Here is an 18,045-nt window from a genome sequence, read left to right on the forward strand (position 1 = left end):
TGTCTCATTAAAGTAATTGCCTATTTAGGGAGCACTGCTAACGTCTCAGGCAAAGTATGTATTTCCAAGTGTTAATAAATTTCACTATTGATGCCATAATAGTCCCCAAGCTGCATTTTGATAAATTTGAAAATATAGATTTATAACTCATACTGAAATAAATTGATATTGAAATAAGTAAACTAACAGTGAAGTGGAGCATATATTTTATAATAATTGCCAGATCATACGACTGCTTAAATCAATTGGCTGATAATAAATTCACATCATACAGTAATATGTTGCTTTTCAAGCATTTTAATTTTGAAGCGGTCTAATGTTATTACCACAATGATGCCAAACTAAAGGACAGCACCAAACTTTAAGGTTAAAGTTTTATAAAAGGAAAAAAAGATTGAGTTGCAACTCCTGGGGTGACTTTTTTCCCAAAATAATTACCATACTGACAACCAATCACATGTTTCAAGGACCCCCACATCCAAAATCAGGCACCTTTAGCAAATTACTCATTTTCAAGGGCGGTACACATGTACAGGGTATCCCCAGTGGCAAAGTGACACACATGTACAGGGTGTCCCCAGTGGCAAAGAGAACCATGAAATAAAATTATATTGACGGTAACTTGGCATGTACCGCTATATGAAGATATCTTGTACTGCACAGGTAAATTTTTCACCTTTAGGCGAGCTGATCATCCCCTGCGTCTGGTACATGTACATTGTACTTTGCAGTGCATTTTGAAACCAGTGCGTTCAACTTCAGTTTTTATCTCAATAGAGTCTATTTAATGACTGATATTTGATATTGGTATTAAAATTGTTCTGATTTTTGAAAACAGAACAAACAGTAAAAACATTTCAGGACTGATCTTTACACAGAGTTCTAATCCTGGAATAGGTTAGTCCACTGTCTACACTTGACCGTAAGGGAATAGGGTAAGCCACTGTCTATACTTGACTGTCAGGGAATAGGGTAAGCCACTGTCTACACTTGACTGTAACGGAATAGGGTAACAAGTTACTCTCTACACTTGACTGTAAGGGAATAGGGTAAGCCACTGTCTATACTTGACTGTACAGGAATAGGATAAGCCACTGTCTATACTTGACTGTAAAGAAATATTGTAATCCATTATCTACACTTGACTGTAAAGGAATATGGTAATCCACTGCCCATACTTGACTGTATAAGATTCATCATCAATGAAATAGTTATAACTATATCTGGGTCAGTATTTGAATGCATGCCATATCTTCAGGACATCATATACATGTATTTTGAACAATGCATGGTCAGTATCATTCAGTTTGTCTTGAACATGGTCCAGATAAGAGCAACACTATTTTGTGCGTAATATATAAATAACATGCAAATATCCAATTAATATGCAAGTCTCTTCCACACAACAATGTCACATGATATAATTACTTAGATGCACACCATCACAGTGTGTGTGTAGATTGCATATTCATAAATGCATTTTTAAGTTTGAATGTTGCACAATGGACAAAGTTACCATATTATCGTAATTTAATTATTCATAATAACTAACAAACATAACAATTTCATTTCATACATACAGTCATCCAAAAATAATTAATTTTGCATGGGGGAAAATATGCAAATCAATGATCAATATGCAAGGATGCCATACATTCACTGAACTACACCATACATGTAACATCAATTGTTACCTGAAATAACCATACATGTATGGTACTACCTTTTACAATACCATACATCTATGTATGCCATGCTTCAAACACTATTGGTAAAATACTTGGGTTTTTTTTAATATAAACGATGGTGCTTGCCGTAACCATGCACATTTAACCAAAACTGTACAACAGATCCTCTGCAATGTACATTTTGTTTGCCCAAAAGATATACAAATGTATGTATCAGTTAGTGGCTAGATATACCGGTAATCATTGATTATACGGCATTGTGTATTGATTTATATGTATTACCGTAGTCTAGTGTTTTAACATAGCGCACACTGCAAGCTGAACACCTGTTATACACACATGTGCATGAAGATTGATTGGTAAAAATATTTCCAGAGAATGGCATAACATACTGTAGGTATTTTTTTTACATTCTCACAGATACACGGCTTTGAAATTGATGGTTACAACTGTATTTGTGATACAAGATCTGGTACTGGTGATCTGCATTTCAACAGTTGCTATAGCGTCAGGAAAATCTCGGCATGAATAGGTAAAACAAAATTTTTAAAACTCAAAAAGCAAAAGAGCATGGATGAAGAAGAAGCATGAACAAAATCGGGGTTTATATGTGGATAAAGTTGCCAAAGTATGATTGATCATTTCATACTGCCTATGAGGGGAGATTTGTTAAGACATACAGGCCAATATACATATAGACAAGAAACCTCATCAAAATTTTTCAACTGACTACTCTGTCTGATTTGTATAAAATTTCTCTTGAGATTCAACACGAATATATCCGGATGCCATGTTCCCTTCAAAAGTTTAATTCTGAACAGATCCGTGTTCCCTGTTGTCATAGGTGCTGTGGATCATATTCTGAAAAACCTGACAGGGGAAGCCTCTTTTTCCCTGACGCTGGCTTACCATCACTCAGCCTGCTGTCTTCTAAAACACTGAGCAGGGACTCTCAAAAGGTTGACCTCAGGTACATAGAAAGCCACAGACAGTATTAACGGCATAATTCTTAAGGGATTCCCCCGTGCAGCTTTCCGGCTCACAGCAACTGAAATCTCGGCAGCAGATAAATATAACCCTGGATAAGAAATATATTTTCCGTGCAGCACAGGGGGGTTCAGTGACATGACCCTGATGAATCCGAGATGCGTAATTTCCATCGGGGCCCGAATTCCAAATCGCTTTCAGGAAGTCTGTACTTATTTCAATCTTACAAGTAGTCTTCAATCATTCCATTACTGTATGGAAGTGAAATGTAAAAATATTAGCGCACGAACAAAGCGTTTGATGTGTACCGCCTGGGGGCAAAGTAAAAATTGACATTGGTGAGTGGTATCACATATCGCGCGGAATGAATCTGTTTCCAATATTCATGTTTTTTTTTAAATAATTTAATCAGGTTAATTGGAATTAGTGTACAGGGTCCCCTTTTTCTGATTAAATGGCATGGAGTGCAAATACAGAAGTGAGAAAGTGCTTTGTGTCCGTTAGATTTCCATGAATTTGCGTCAGGAGTGTCTGCCGATTGAACTTTTTTTGGAAAGAGAACGAGACAGTGCAAGAGAAGTATGGCTTATGTTCTTTTGGCTCGTAAAGTCAAAAGGGATTTCCTTAAGTAATGCTGGTAAACGCAATTCCAAGGAAAAAAATCACCATCTGATAATGTTCCCAAGTGTACAACTAACACGATCACGGAATGCTTTCTTCAGTTTTTAAGTTATAACTTATGCATGTGAACTTCATGGCCTTCTGCGAGGATGTCAAAGTTCAAACATCAGATAAATGAAAAAAAAATCGAGCAACATCCTATACCGAAAATCCTTGTAATTGTCACGCATTTTTAAACAAAGCGTGCTCTCATACTGTTGCTCCAGTCTTGAATTCTGAAGAAACAGAAAAACAGTCCTGGTTTCAGTCAGTTATCGATCAAAATGTAGCATGCACAACATGAATCATTCTGTATCATTGACACTGAATAATGGTCTTCAAATACATACGACTCCTTCAACACTTTAACATGTGTACACATGCATGATCAATACAAATATGTGCCACCCAGCTTTGGCAGAAGTCACATAAAATTACCCTGCTCAATACATCATGATAAAATAAAGCCTTAAACAGACCCATCATTTTGTTTCCGTTTTTTTTTTGTGTGTGTGGTTTTATTTATTACCATTGTCATTTCCAAGGACAGAACACAGTATTAACACAACCTCATATCTGGATTTTCATCCACTGAATTATACCACAAAATCTACTTAAATCTTTACCGTTGCACATCTAACAGTATCCAGAGATACTTCTGCTGATTATGGTATTTCGTATGGACTTCCATGTATCGTAAATATGTCACTGATACAGAGACGAGCCGCTTATCAAAGATCTGAATTAAAGTTACATCTAATGCCTGATAATATTTTAAGCTTTGAGAGTTCTGAGAAACAATGGCCTTGAAAAGTTTGTGATGCTGCTGAAGCTATCTGTGATAACTTCAGCCTTGCTTCAAACACAGACCCTAGTTTTCTCTACAGTGTAAAGATAGAATAGCTGTAATTTTCGATTTCCATTATTTTTGTTATTGAACACAATCAATTTTTCTTATTCTCATACTTAATTAAGGTAGAATGCACCTAAGAGACAGATTTTAGAACTCTCAAACTTTTACAATTCATTTCTGATTTATCACTTGTGGGAGCTCATTTTATGTGAGTAAGAACGCATGTTACCATCATACTTTTTTCCACATTGGAAAATTTTATTTTCCCCATAGAGTTAACACAGGCATGGCAGCCATTTTGAATTTTAAATATCGGTAAATGTTAGGTTATTTGTTTCTCTTGTACCAAACTTTCCACTGTTACCCCCTGTTTTTTATTCACAATTTGGTAAGAGAATTGTTCAAAGTGTCATTGTGGAAAGTTTGAGCAAAAGTGTGAGTCAAGATTTCACTTTCAAAGCACATACTACCTAATATGATTATGTTGAACTGTAAAGTAACAGCTTTGAAAAATAAAAGAGTGTATTTTGAATGAAGGTGTATTATGAATAAATTCAACCCCAGACTAAAATGTCAATGATCAATAATGACACTGGAAATTACACACACAGGCTGTATTGTTGAATTCTTGACATTTCATCATCATTTCTGGAGAGTAGAACATGGAACTGTATTAGAAAATCTGATCAAAAAAATACTTGAAAGCACATCAACAGTTACAGCTACATGAGCGCTTTAAGATACAGGGTCAGATCTTACATTACTGTCAAGATCTGAAGTACCAGAAGGTTTTACCAAATATAAAGTACAAGTTTACTCAAAGGTCAAGAGTGTGTTCATGTTTCATATTTTACAGGGAAAGAACACAAATAAAAGGTTTTATCACCTTGGAAAACTTCCATCTTTTTTCAGCTTGATGAGATGAAAACAAATACAGCGTCGGATACTGGAATACCAGGAGTATAGATTTCCACTGCACATGACACTTTTAAACTGAGAATTCCGGACTTCCAACTCACACTCACAGCTTCTCAGCTTTCCAGGATAATCTGATCCTTTTTATGGAAGATTGTTCGCGACGGACACTTTCAACTCACAGCACTCCCCGCTATGAACTGGCTTGTTGGATTTACAAGAAGCCACACTTAAATTATGCGGCTTGTCAGACTTTTCACAGCTTCCGCCCTACAGACTCACCATCATCTATTGTTGAAGATGATTTGTTTTGGCCCTGTTCATGTATGTTGGACATATCTACTAAAACAAGAAGACACCTGCTCTATCACTTAAAGCTCCATTTGCGGTAACTATTGATGTGATGTTCATTATTTTTACGCCATTTGTACAATAAAGATGAAGTTCTTGCACTACATATAAAATTCTGCCCATATGCATAGTGTTTAACAAGCTATTAGACATTCTGTTTGTACGAAATGACCAATGTTGACGACTCAGTTTCAATCTGGACTAGAATTCATTTGTCAACTATCACATCACATTAATGTACACAATGTCCTGTGTGTTTCCAAGACTATAGTACATTTCATTTCATCATACTTCAGGGAGATGAAGACAAAATGTACTTTGTTCTAAAGAAAAAAAATAATGAAAAATATCTATACAAGTTACAGGTATTGCCTCTAAAAATTAAACCTTCATCGGTTCATAAGCTGCACAGCATCCAGACCTCACGGTGCTTGCACATTTCTCATCATGCCGATACCATTGAGAACGCTGTCGGCAACCACATCTTGTATAAACAGGGACATAACAGGTGGGATAATAATTCTATTAGCACAAACTCCCCTAATTATAAAGCAATTTCTCAAAGTATTTCATAGCCAACAACAAATCATCACCTGTCGTTGCCAGTTCCATACTTGCCTATACTTAACTATACAGAGAATGCTGTAACCCCTGGATTTTGATCAGCACTGCTGACTTGTCTATGAAGAAGACACATTATTGTGGGGCCTATGATCAGTGTTTACATTTTGATGCATTAAATGACTTCAAGAAAGCAGCGCAACATTCCAGAGTTACTAGACAGGGATAGTGCACAAGGTGCCTTGACAGTTCTCAAGACTCCCTTGGAAACAAAAACAGTCGCTATAGGTTGAGTCAAGTTTCATTTGACAAAACAACCGCATCTTTCTCAAACCCTGCACACAAAACCATGTTTGATCAACAGCAGAATAATTTTTTGAACATTTAACGTTTTTGTCTTTTTGCAATACCAGACCCATAGCTCAAGTCTTTAAAAAGCCACATGTCCTGAGATGTAATATAACCACTCCTAGAAATACACCTAATTAACCCTGATGTCATTGGTATGAATTGAATGTAATATCGAATGCTGATTGAAGTATTTTAGAACAAAAGAGATTTCAAAAGAAGTACATGTCATGAAATTAGACGTTATTCAAAATTTACTTTTCTTTCAGAAATTCATAGTCCATTCATAATTTTGCTGCATTATTAAAAAACATAAATGGTAATTATACTCTTAGAATGAAATGTATTACATATTAAATGACAAAATAAGGCTCCAGGCTTTTGCAAACTTAATTATAGTCTGTGAAACTTTCTTTTATTTTCTTATCTTTTAATTAAATGTTCATTCACAAGTCTAATTATGCAGATTAGCAGTCACATTAGACAGCTGGTAGGAAATGTAAGATGGACCTTTTCCATCCAGTTATTTGAGAATTGGTCAAACCCAGCAAAAAAAACCAGACAAAATATTTTCATTAACAATTAACCATCAATGGATTGCGTGAACTGTTGTGTGGGTGTGTTAGTGTGTGCTGTAATATTTTTTAATAGTGCAACTGCCAGTGGGTTTTTTGTCAAGGCTAGCAACCCAGTAAATGTCACTTATGTTTAATCAGGGCTTTCCTCGGAGCATTCAATAAAGGTGGAGCAGAAATATTACTGGGCTTTCCAAATCATTTACCTGTATCCTCTAATTTTGAGCCAAACCACCCAGTACTTTACACAGAGTGAACTTCTAGACCGTATGAAATATGTACAACAGTGGATCCCTAGCTATGCCATATTCTCTGATTCACAGCGAGAGACACAAATCCATTGCGCTCTGGAATTCCTTTGAAGACTGCTAGCATTTCTTCCTGTGGTTAATCGATAGGAACCAGCCACATATAGAACGCCAGCATAATAGACAGTGTGCTTGCATTACACATGTAAACTCGCCAGATCGTGTACAATTATAGTTCACCCGTCAACTGAGACCAGCAGCAGAAACCTCTCAAAATATGCTGAATATGGAAGGATCTAACAACTCTCTGGTCCACTGTTGGCTGTTTACCAATTCTCCTTGACAACGATGAATGTGTCGCAAGAATCTTAATTTTCACGGGTTTTGATTTGTTTATTTACTGTTGACAAATTCTACACGACACCCTCCCCTGTCAACAACACTCTGGCAGATGTATATTCCACAGCAACATAGCGTGTACACTGGGTTGAAAATAGCACTGTGCACCCAGGCAGATATTAGCCGTTTGCCCAGCGATGTGCAGTCTCGACGTCCACTTTTTTCCCATGAGCGACAACCATATCGCGAGATGAAGGATAAAAATTTCGGTGTCCATTTAAACTACAAATGTAAGGTATTTCCCCGTACATATATGATTGACTATCGCGTGCAATTTGTTAACCGGAGAGCAATTCGCAAATCTTGATAAATGCCATCTTCATAGTTACTATCTACTTAGTTAAAAGCTATTTTGCCTCTAAGTATTATCAGAACACTCATTAAATTTCCCCTAAGACACAGGGAGAAATCAGACCATTGATTTATTATAATTGCACGGCCGTGCTATTAATATCGATTCCTTGTTTCTTATACGTACCATAAATTACGGTCAATTTATGTGGTCTTTTAGACTCCATTTGTTCAGTTTGACGAGTCTATCGCCACCTCCTTAACAGTCTATCAAAGGCTGATGACATACGTAAATTTCTTTTGGCTTGATAATCCTGCAGAACGAACGGGCTCGTACAATTTCCCCCCGGGGGAACTGGAAGTCTCCCATATTTGATGTTCATACGGTTACACTACGCGCTGTAAAAACAATTTTTGGAAACCTTGGCGCAAATATCCCAAGCGTCCTGTTTCTTTTTAAAACTGTACCCTTCCCAGCCAAAATTCAGTGTGAAACCCAAGGTAGGCTGACGATAAGAGATACTAGTAGCACATTTTAATGAGAATGACTTGTCTAAGATGCCGGTGCACTGAAGAAGTAAACGCACTGGATACTGCTTCCATACAAATAAGAAACCGTGTGCAGTCATGTACTCATTCCTCACACAGCACTGTTGCATTGTGTTCGAACGACTGCGAGAAAATATTATTTGCTGTTAACCTTCACGTTACGATTGGACAAGGCTTACCTTAGAATCCAGTAACCCGGAGAGTTTTTTAGGCCGTGCTCCAGTTTTCTAGCCCCCTCTGTTCAGGTTTCCATGACTTGACGGTGAACTCTAAGTGACAGTAAGTAGCGACTCAGCTTCCTTCCGTCTTCTGAATCTGTGTACGTGTGTGTGAACTTCAGTGTTGTCGTAAACCGACCACCGACGGAGCGAGTCTCGAATACGAAAAACAAGAGATTTCAGCAAGAGAAGCTACTTTTGTATGCTTCCGCTGATAAAATGTTCACACAAACTTGGAAGAATACTTGCAGTTATGTTAACATTTGCGAATTTACACAGCCAGAGCGCTCTACACTGTACAGCGATGTTTTCAAATGCGAGTCGCCATGTTGTCATTTGCATAATAGGAGTAATTTATGCACGCCAAAACGAGACGCCGCGACGCACCCTCAAGCTCTGGTCTCGGTGTCATATGGTATACCTGACGTTATACGCGTGCAGTATAAATAGCGGTATTACAAAGCCCAGAGTCGTTTATCATAAAAATTAATGAGCTACGATACACGCAACCATCAATAACGAACAACAAAGATCAACATTTCGAAATGAACGGCCTATAAAAATACTTTCCATTCTGTTTATTTCACAGCTCAGTCAATTAACTTTTGTGGGTATGGATTTCCAAAACGTTGCACAGTACTTCAATTATCTTTTCTGATATGTCATCACAGCATGTGAAGTAGGCTTAAGCACGTAATAACGCTTTGATCTGACCTGAAGTTATGTCACTTGGAAACTCTATCACGCAATTTCAACATCTTTTTGTGTGTCTGCGTCAACAGCCAAGGCTGATTGTTTTAACTTTCTATTTGTTTCCCTTTGTTGTTTTTGAAATGGGCCGAGGTGATGTCGACAAATACACGATGGAGAGATACCCGATTCCCTATAAAACCGAATGTGGGAAATGATGATGGTGAAAATGACGATGATGATGATGATGATGATGATGATGATGGTGGTGGTGGTGGTGGTGGTGGTGGGGTGGTGATAGGGGTGGTGGTGGTGTTGTTGCTGCTGCTGCTTATGATGTGATGATAAGCTTGATGATGATGATCATCATCATCATCATCATCATCACCATCATCACAACAACAACAACACAACAACAACATCATCATCATCATCATCATCATCAACAACAAAATCATAAATAGACTGGAATGTCCGTCGTATAAGAGCACTCCCTCGCTCACTTCTGCCTCGGGTGCCGGATCCTCCAGATGTTAGTTACCGCGGGAATTCTTTCTACTAGTATTTGAATTGGTTTCGGTCATAAAAAGGGTCCTTTTCCGGGACGCTTGTCGGAATACACTCACAAAAAGTGACCCTACCGATGCTGTACTCATTTTGCTTCCGATTAAAAATAGTTCCTTTCAATAGAGTAAATAAAATTGCTTGTATGTTAAAATATTAATTGAGTAGTGAATATTTGTCTGGATGGATAAAAATTGATGGTGTCACTACGGCCCAAAGGCGCCCCATTTTGTACGGTAATAGCGTCCCGAATTTTCGCCACACATACGTGAGTGCGCGTTCGTGTCTTTACCCGTGTTTCATCTACTGCCTAAGCTTCCTACATACCCCAGCTTAACTATATACAGACTGAATACTCCACCGCCCCATGGCCACAAGTCTCTATAGGTGATATTGTAAAAAAGTATTTAAATATTCGATTAAAATGGGTGACAAAAGATAAGTAAACGTTTTAAAATTAATATTAATCTGTAAAAGAATGGATAAAGGAAAATATGCAAGACTTTTCAAGGAGGGGGGTGTTTGGTGAAGTAGAACGGAAGCGTGTGGTACGATGAGATATTCAGTGGGTGCCCTAGGAGGTGAATAGAGAAAAGGAGAGAGCCGATGTTAATAAGAGATACTTGAGAGGGTCAAAGAATTTTTGAAGATTTAGAAGTAGCATTCTCACGTTAAACTGAAGTTACTATGTCGTGCGGTTTCCTCGAGTGGTTTTTTTTAAACAATGACGTCACCAGTTAGCTAAAAGCGATTGCAGCGGGTTGTTATCGGGCATTGCACGCTTGGTTCAGTTCAATGTTTAAACTGAGATCGAGCCAATCCACTGAGGATTTGGAGGTCGACGAAATCGGCCGACGAGTCAACCCTGGCAAGCGTATCTATCCATCACCCATCTCCATTTTCCACCGAGTCTGGACGGGATCTCTCCAATGGGTTGAAAGTCAAAATGGCTGTGATCGAAATGCCTATCCCAGTACAGTTCCTATTGTCATCTTCAAAAGCCAATACAAATGGCGACATGAAGAATAACGAGAAATAAAATGAGCAGGAAAAAATGAAAATATTCTTTCAAGTTAGTCCTACTTATTCCGGGTTTAAATTTAGTATTCATTGCGTTTTATTTGAACTACCTTCCCATCGTACTGCACCGGGTTCTTAATATTAGGCATACAGGGGAACAAAGAGTGCTGAACAATTTTAAATTGTGTCATAAAAACGCTTGCCAACTTCTATATGCGTGTTGCATAAAGTCTACACTTTCGATATCAGCGCAAATAGATTTATTTTCCAGGAATTTTCAGTTGTTATGGTAAAACCTCAGTCAGCGTCACCAGGTACTTTGATGCCTGGCGTCAGGAAACTGAAATATGAGCTTCCTTATTGGAGAGTTTTATTTCGTTTGAGCTTTGAGACCGATATTAAACACAAAATGTACCAGTTCGGCATTCTGAAAAAGAGCATGCGCAACTGAGGTTTGACAAGGCTTCTCCAACTGTGTTCGTCGAAGTCTGTTTGCTATGGCGAACAGTAATTATCTGTGTACGGAAAAGTGCACTTATATGGTTGAATTTAATTCACAACCTTTGCTGAGTCATAAATACAGTGTAACGCCATAAACTATGAATTCTCTGCGATCAAAATTACGAAAGCGGATCGTTAACATGTCACACGTGCAATTAACTCTGACGACACACTAGTGAGCGAGTCTCACTTGAAAGAGCATCCTAAATGAAATTTCAAGACGAATAAATTACACTGGAGACTTGAGATGCCAATTTTCGTTGTATGGTGTAAGCTTGGGATAGAAGGCGGCTTCGGGGCAGATATTCAAACTCAATTGTTTTCAGTACTTCTGATCTACCACTTGTGAGGGCTCATTTTAAAGCTCTTGATGTAAGAAAAAGTTTTATCGTCTTAGTTTTTCGAACATCGAAAATTTTGTTTTCACGATAGAATAAACACAGAACCGGGCTGCCATATTGAATTTCAAACATTGGTAAATGTTCGGTAATTCGTTTCTCTAGTACCAAATTTTGCACAGTGACCCCTGATTTTTAGTCTTGATTTAGTAAGAGAATGCAATGTAGTTGAAAATCTCACTGAGGAGAGTTTGAGTAAAAGTTTAAGTTTGTCACTTTCGAGGCGCATACTACCTTAAAGGCGCTTGCTAGATGTAGGCCTAGGCTTATATACTTCTGAAACAAATGCAGTACTACCACGTTTTCGTTCAGCTCATTCTCGGTGGACACTGAATCATATATAGACCTTTCTGTAAATGCCATAGTAGTTTGCAAAATAATTTTGCCTGAATTTTGCTGATTGATTAATGCGACTGTCAGTGTTTCATCACAGGGCTGCATGATCGACGATCGATCTTCGTCTTTTCGGGGGGAAATTAGAACCTCAAATTCTGGCGGAAATTCAAACGTCTCCATGCGGATGGGGTTAAATTTAGACAGTATTCGTTTATTAGTACCCATCAATCATGTGTCATCGAAAGGAGTAGGATATTCGCTCTCCCTGGTAAAAAAATATGCTTTCATTGTTTTGTTTTTTTCAGGTATAAATCCGCTTCGACTTTACCAATTTCACTTTGCTGTGTAAATTGAAAAGTAATTGTCTCGACGAAGATCTGTTGCTTTAATATTCGCCGCGTGTCCAATACTCAATTTCGATTAATTTTCTTTAATTTGCGGAAAGCGCCTTTGTTTTTGAATAATTAATAATTCAGACCGTTCGGGCTGAACGACGAGGCCGTGCTGTTTCCCACCATTGCAGAGAAAATTTAACATTTAAATAGTCACCCAACCCACACCCACGTTACTGCAACTGGAATATGAAGAGATTTTCACCAATTCACGGTATATGTACAAGAGCGATAGCGGGTGCATACATGAAGTGAACTGATCAAAAAGTGAGCGGCAAACCTTCTGCCGAGGCTTGTTGCTGTTTTACTATAACAGTATATTGAAATTCTGGCAAGAAACATTAAGAGCGAGCACTTGTTCCAATCCAACTGTGCCATACATCACAGATATACGGCTGATAATCGATGTATTTTCGCCACTAATGTGCTGGTATAATATAATACATCATTTAAGATTTACATTGACGGAAGATACCAGGCGTTTTCATCGACGTGGCGTGCAGTGTGCGTGATGTCGTCACTTCTGATGCTGATGCATAAAAAACCCCCACATATACATATACATATTTCTACTTGACGGTAGTATGTTGTGCTTTGTGCGAGTACCAAACTTCTAATCTGCATTCGCAAAACTGAAATTGTGTTAATATGTTGTCAGCAAAAACCATGTATGTCATTACCATAAACCGATGTCTTCCATTCCATAATATTATGGTATGAAAACGTAATATTTTCCATTTAAACTATTTGTGTAATCAGCTGTTTATTTTTTGTTTTGTTATGTTTTGATCGAAGCTGAAATCGGAAGTGTTGGTTTCATTTGCTAGCGATTGGCCCAGTTGTTATCATTCTCTGTCGTTGTTGATACTGCTGTATTTGCATAGGGTACGATAAATGAATTGTTATCATACCGGGTAATGATAATATACAGGGTCTTATCATTGGTCGGCACACCGATCTTTATCTCGCCGTCCTCATCGGCAACAAAATGTTGCGGAACCAACGAAGCGCTTCCGTGCTCAGCAAATTGGGAAAATGCTACTGTGCGAACTCTGCCAATGTCATAGAAGTAAAGACAGAAAAATGATAATAATAATAGTTATAATACTACTACTAATAATAATTTATTCATAAAGCGTCGATATCCACTGTGATAAAAGGGGATCCAAGATGCTATAAAATTACAATGCTATTTAAAAATGTAAAATACACAAGTAAAATGAGAAAAATTCACAACTAAAAGAAAAATATACGAGTGAAAAAAAATTAAATAAATGATAATTTAGGGTGTTTATTTAGTTTGAATGTTTTCTGCAAATTACGTCGGTGTCGGTAAACAGTTGTCCTCTTCGTGCAAAAACGACGTACAGGAGAATAATCCGTCTACATTGCTACGCAGCACTGTCTATAGCGAGTTACGATTAGTATGTCTGTAAAAGTTACCCATCCAATCTGTACGCATGCGCTTGATGTTCCACATCCGTTTATACCTTCCGCTATAGACACCTTCAATATTTTACAGTGTTGGCACATTTTTTGAAGTATCATCTACCTGGGGTTATCGGTCTCACAGGGAGACAATGAAAGCGATAGTTTCGACAACTGTCACTTCTTCCAAATGACTAAGACTTCATCATTTGATCTGCACGTGTTTACACTCGATGATAAAGGGTATTATTGTCATAATCCAATTAACTTTTTGGCAGAGCTGGGAATATACCTCAATAGACACCTTGCTCGTTTATGAACTCTGTTAATATTTTTACCGAACGGAGAAGTTGTGGTTAACTTCTATTCATATGAGAATACTTTGTTTCGCTTTTTTAAATCTCCACGATAGTTCGAATTTCAATCGACAGGGCATATAGTCCGTTGTGCATTTTGTACGTATAACACCTGATGAAGTATTTAAAACGGAAGTGAAATTACATCATATTAATATCATGCACACAAGTAAGCCACGATAACTCCAGTGCATTAAAACGACTTGGATATAACAATCAGCAGGGTTTTTTTTGTAGATTGATAGATACATCGATAGCTTTATGGTGTGACTATTGGCCCTTACGTCCACTGAATAACGAAACACCCGCAACATACACGTAGGGCTTGTACATTACATGTAAGTTCATTGTAGGATATGCATGTAGAAATATGAAGAAAATGTTTGCATTGGGCCATGCACGATAATCACTATACTTACAAAATCTTCGTTGACATCTATTCCAGAGGTAAAATAAATATTAATTTTGGGCATTTTTCATGTTTTTCTTGCTGTACTTATCCAACACATTACTGTTTCTTTCTTCAATACGTCACATGATATTTATGTGACCGTGTAAAGGAAAGCTGATATGAAAGAGCCCTTTGCTAAAATGCAGTACAACGGTATTTAGCAGGTTCAGCTGGGGTTCAGGCAATACTTATAATAAAAGATAACACAGTACTTACTCTTTGAGACTTGACATGCTAAAAACTCTTGACATTCCAAATCTTCATGCATACTTCGATAACTTTATTCATAACCTTACTGACATATAATACCCTTTTTGTTTCTCTCCTTAATCTACCTTGACGCTGTTATCTTGAAAAAGAGCAGAACCAGAAAGACAATTATGATTTGGTGAACGCTAATATGAGTCTCCAATGCGCTAATACTTATCTCAACCTGACACCAATAATAAAAAAGTGTCCCTGGGTCACGCATTTGTACTGCGTGTCTGGCCATGCATTTCAAATTTATCGCCATTTTTCTCCCGCTGCCCCGCATTGCTGATGCCCATGGGTTTGATTCATCATTGAAGCAGATCTTTTTCAATCGCTATAAACATATCCATTATACATTCATAATCCACAGGCTAATGGGCGACCCAGTGCCGATTCCTGCGCAAGTAGCATAAGGTAGAACGTCAAGATACAACTGCCATGGTTATAAGCCACAAAGTGACATTTATTAATGACGATGATGAAAATGAATTGTTCATGTTTTCTTTCCCAATGTCATGGGTGTAATAATTTACCTCGAATTATTTTGTCTTTCTCTATCCTTCTTTACTCTGTCTCCGTGACTCTGTCTTTCGTTTTTTGCCTCCGTATCTTTCGTCTCTGTCTGTCTGTCTCTGTCGCTCTGTCTCTGTCCTCTGTCTCTCTGTCTGTCTCTGTCTCTCTGTCTGTCTCTGTCCTCTGTCTCTGTGTCTTTCTGTCTTTCTCTGTTCCCTATCTGTCTATCTGTCCGTCCGTCCGTCCGTCCGTCTGTCTGTCTGTCTGTCTGTCTGTCTGTCTGTCTGTCTGTCTCTCTCTCTCTCTCTCTCTCTCTCTCTCTCTCTCTCTCTCTCTCTCTCTCTCTCTCTCTCTCTCTCTCTCTCTCTCTCTCTCTCTCTCTCTCTCTCTCTCTCTCTAACTTTATTAATAATAATCACTTAATTCCTCGGGCGGCACTCTCTTTGATGTAGATGAAAAGAATACAAAATTATTACCATCAATATGGACTTGTATTTACAACCTCAGGTAACCATTTTCCGTAGTAGCTCCCCACAGATTTCAAATAATTGTTGTGTTTACGTAGCCTTGCGATTTGAAGGAGGTATTTTAACTTACATTATCTCGCCTGCACACTTTTATGGAGCACGGAAACCTTCACCATGGACACGGCTTTCTCGACAGCAAGTTGAGTCGGGATTGAACAATAGCGAGCGGTATATAGGGCATCACCACGGTTTGTGGATAGCCTAGGGCAGGGGATGGTGTTTCCGATTAATATCATGATGTACGAGAGGCAACGACATCGACCTCAAAGCAGAGCAAAATTTTGCAAGGACTTACTTATTAGGCCCCCCTCTCTAGATTTCGGCTTTTTCCTGTAGAATACAATGTTCATAATTGATGCTAGCCCTAAAACTTACCCTAACCCCTTTTAAGTTTGGATTTGATGTGATTCCTGTGAGGTTTGTTCCCATATTCACTGTATTTAAGGTACGGGGGCCTAAAGGAAGTCTTACCCACAATCGCAAAATCATACTCGACAAAGATGTGGCTGCTCACAAACATATCCGTTTTTCTGTAAATTTGAAATGTTAGACTAAGTGTGCTCGTCCAGCAAAATGTATGGTTAACTTTACTTTTCTGGGCAGATTAATAGTTCACACTCCACAGAACTTGACGAAGGGGTTAAATAAAGGACACGGAAAGCAAGGCGATTGGTCGACTTCCCTGATGTTCATAGAGCTGACTTCCTTGGTGTTTATTATATATCTGTTTCGATCCACTCAAAGACTCCTTCACAGGTAACGTTTTATGTAACTTGATTTGTTTATGAGTAATGACTGAACCGCGTGCGCGATAAACCTAGACTGATCCACAGAGTATGAATGTTCAGAATCGCAAAACAGATGTGTATACCCACCGACAGCGTTTGCGGCGGCAATAGTAACGTGGGGGTCAGGAAGATTGGATTAAAGTTTTGATGTCATCACTGCCATGATCTTTTGCCTTATGCTAAATACCTATGATGTATCTACATTGGCCTAACCATTAACAACGATATCAATATAATACAAAAAACTTCTCTTAGTCGGTTGTAATTTAAAATCTTAAATAAACATCACTTACAACAAGTTACTTCACCATGGTGATAAATATCACCATGGCGACACGAGTTCACAGTACTTGGTTCATAGTACTCATAACGCAAAGTAAACATAATTAAACATGTATGCAAAGGCATGCAAGCAGTAGCTTGTAATCCAATTAGAGTCGAATCACTTTCCAATTAACTGTGAAAAGTAGGATAGACGTTTTACTTCTCATTAATAACGCATTATAGATTTATATTTCATTTATAATTAAAGATCAACACACCCACAGTTTATCAACCCCGTATGTGATATAGTGATAACTAAACAACCTATCAGTCTTTATCACCATACTAAATCTTCTAGAGTGTTCGCTTCATATTCATACAATATAAACGTGGATGAGGACTGAGGTACATTTGATGACTTCTCTCATAATCAAATTCAATGTGGCAAACAGAACCAACTATACATTAACCAATATCAAGATAATCAGATAATGTCACACTGCAACAAAAATACGGAAAGAATGAAATTGTTTGAAATAAAAAAAAGTGAAGTCCCATGAATTAACCCTTAATAGAGTGGATAGTGCACAGTCGATTGTAAACAATTCATAGCAGAAGAAAATGATGTATACGGCGCACTTGTTTGGGCAACAGGGGCTATATTTGGTTGGGTTTGAAGTTGAATTTTTCCTGTGTTTTAAGCCCGCAGGGCTGTATGACGAATTGGTGGGTTTTCGGGAACATGTGTGACATGACGTGCGCATGCATGGAATCTTCACTTTGGTATATACCTGTGACTTGAAGAGGAAGCTTTCAGCAAATTTGCCACGAATCGAGTCTACTTCGCCATGGTTTCAGAATTATGCTCTAGATTTATTCGTCTCCGCGTTGGTACATTTGCATATTAATCTCGCGGTAGCGA

At 38.0% G+C, this 18,045-nt stretch overlaps 1 protein-coding gene across 1 annotated transcript in view; it reads right to left on the bottom strand.

The window, feature by feature from the left end:
• The window catches only part of LOC139138930 (leucine-rich repeat-containing protein 7-like), a 163,547-nt gene extending 154,559 nt beyond the window's left edge, over positions 1 to 8,988 (bottom strand). Inside the window, exon 1 of the mRNA XM_070707552.1 lies at positions 8,605 to 8,988. The gene's annotated coding sequence lies outside the window, so the exon portion shown is untranslated. The remainder of the gene's footprint in view (positions 1 to 8,604) is intronic.
• Between the last annotated feature and the right edge of the window lie 9,057 nt (positions 8,989 to 18,045).

Source organism: Ptychodera flava, chromosome 8 (genome assembly GCF_041260155.1).
Source record: "Ptychodera flava strain L36383 chromosome 8, AS_Pfla_20210202, whole genome shotgun sequence".
Taxonomy (NCBI): Eukaryota; Metazoa; Hemichordata; class Enteropneusta; family Ptychoderidae; genus Ptychodera; species Ptychodera flava.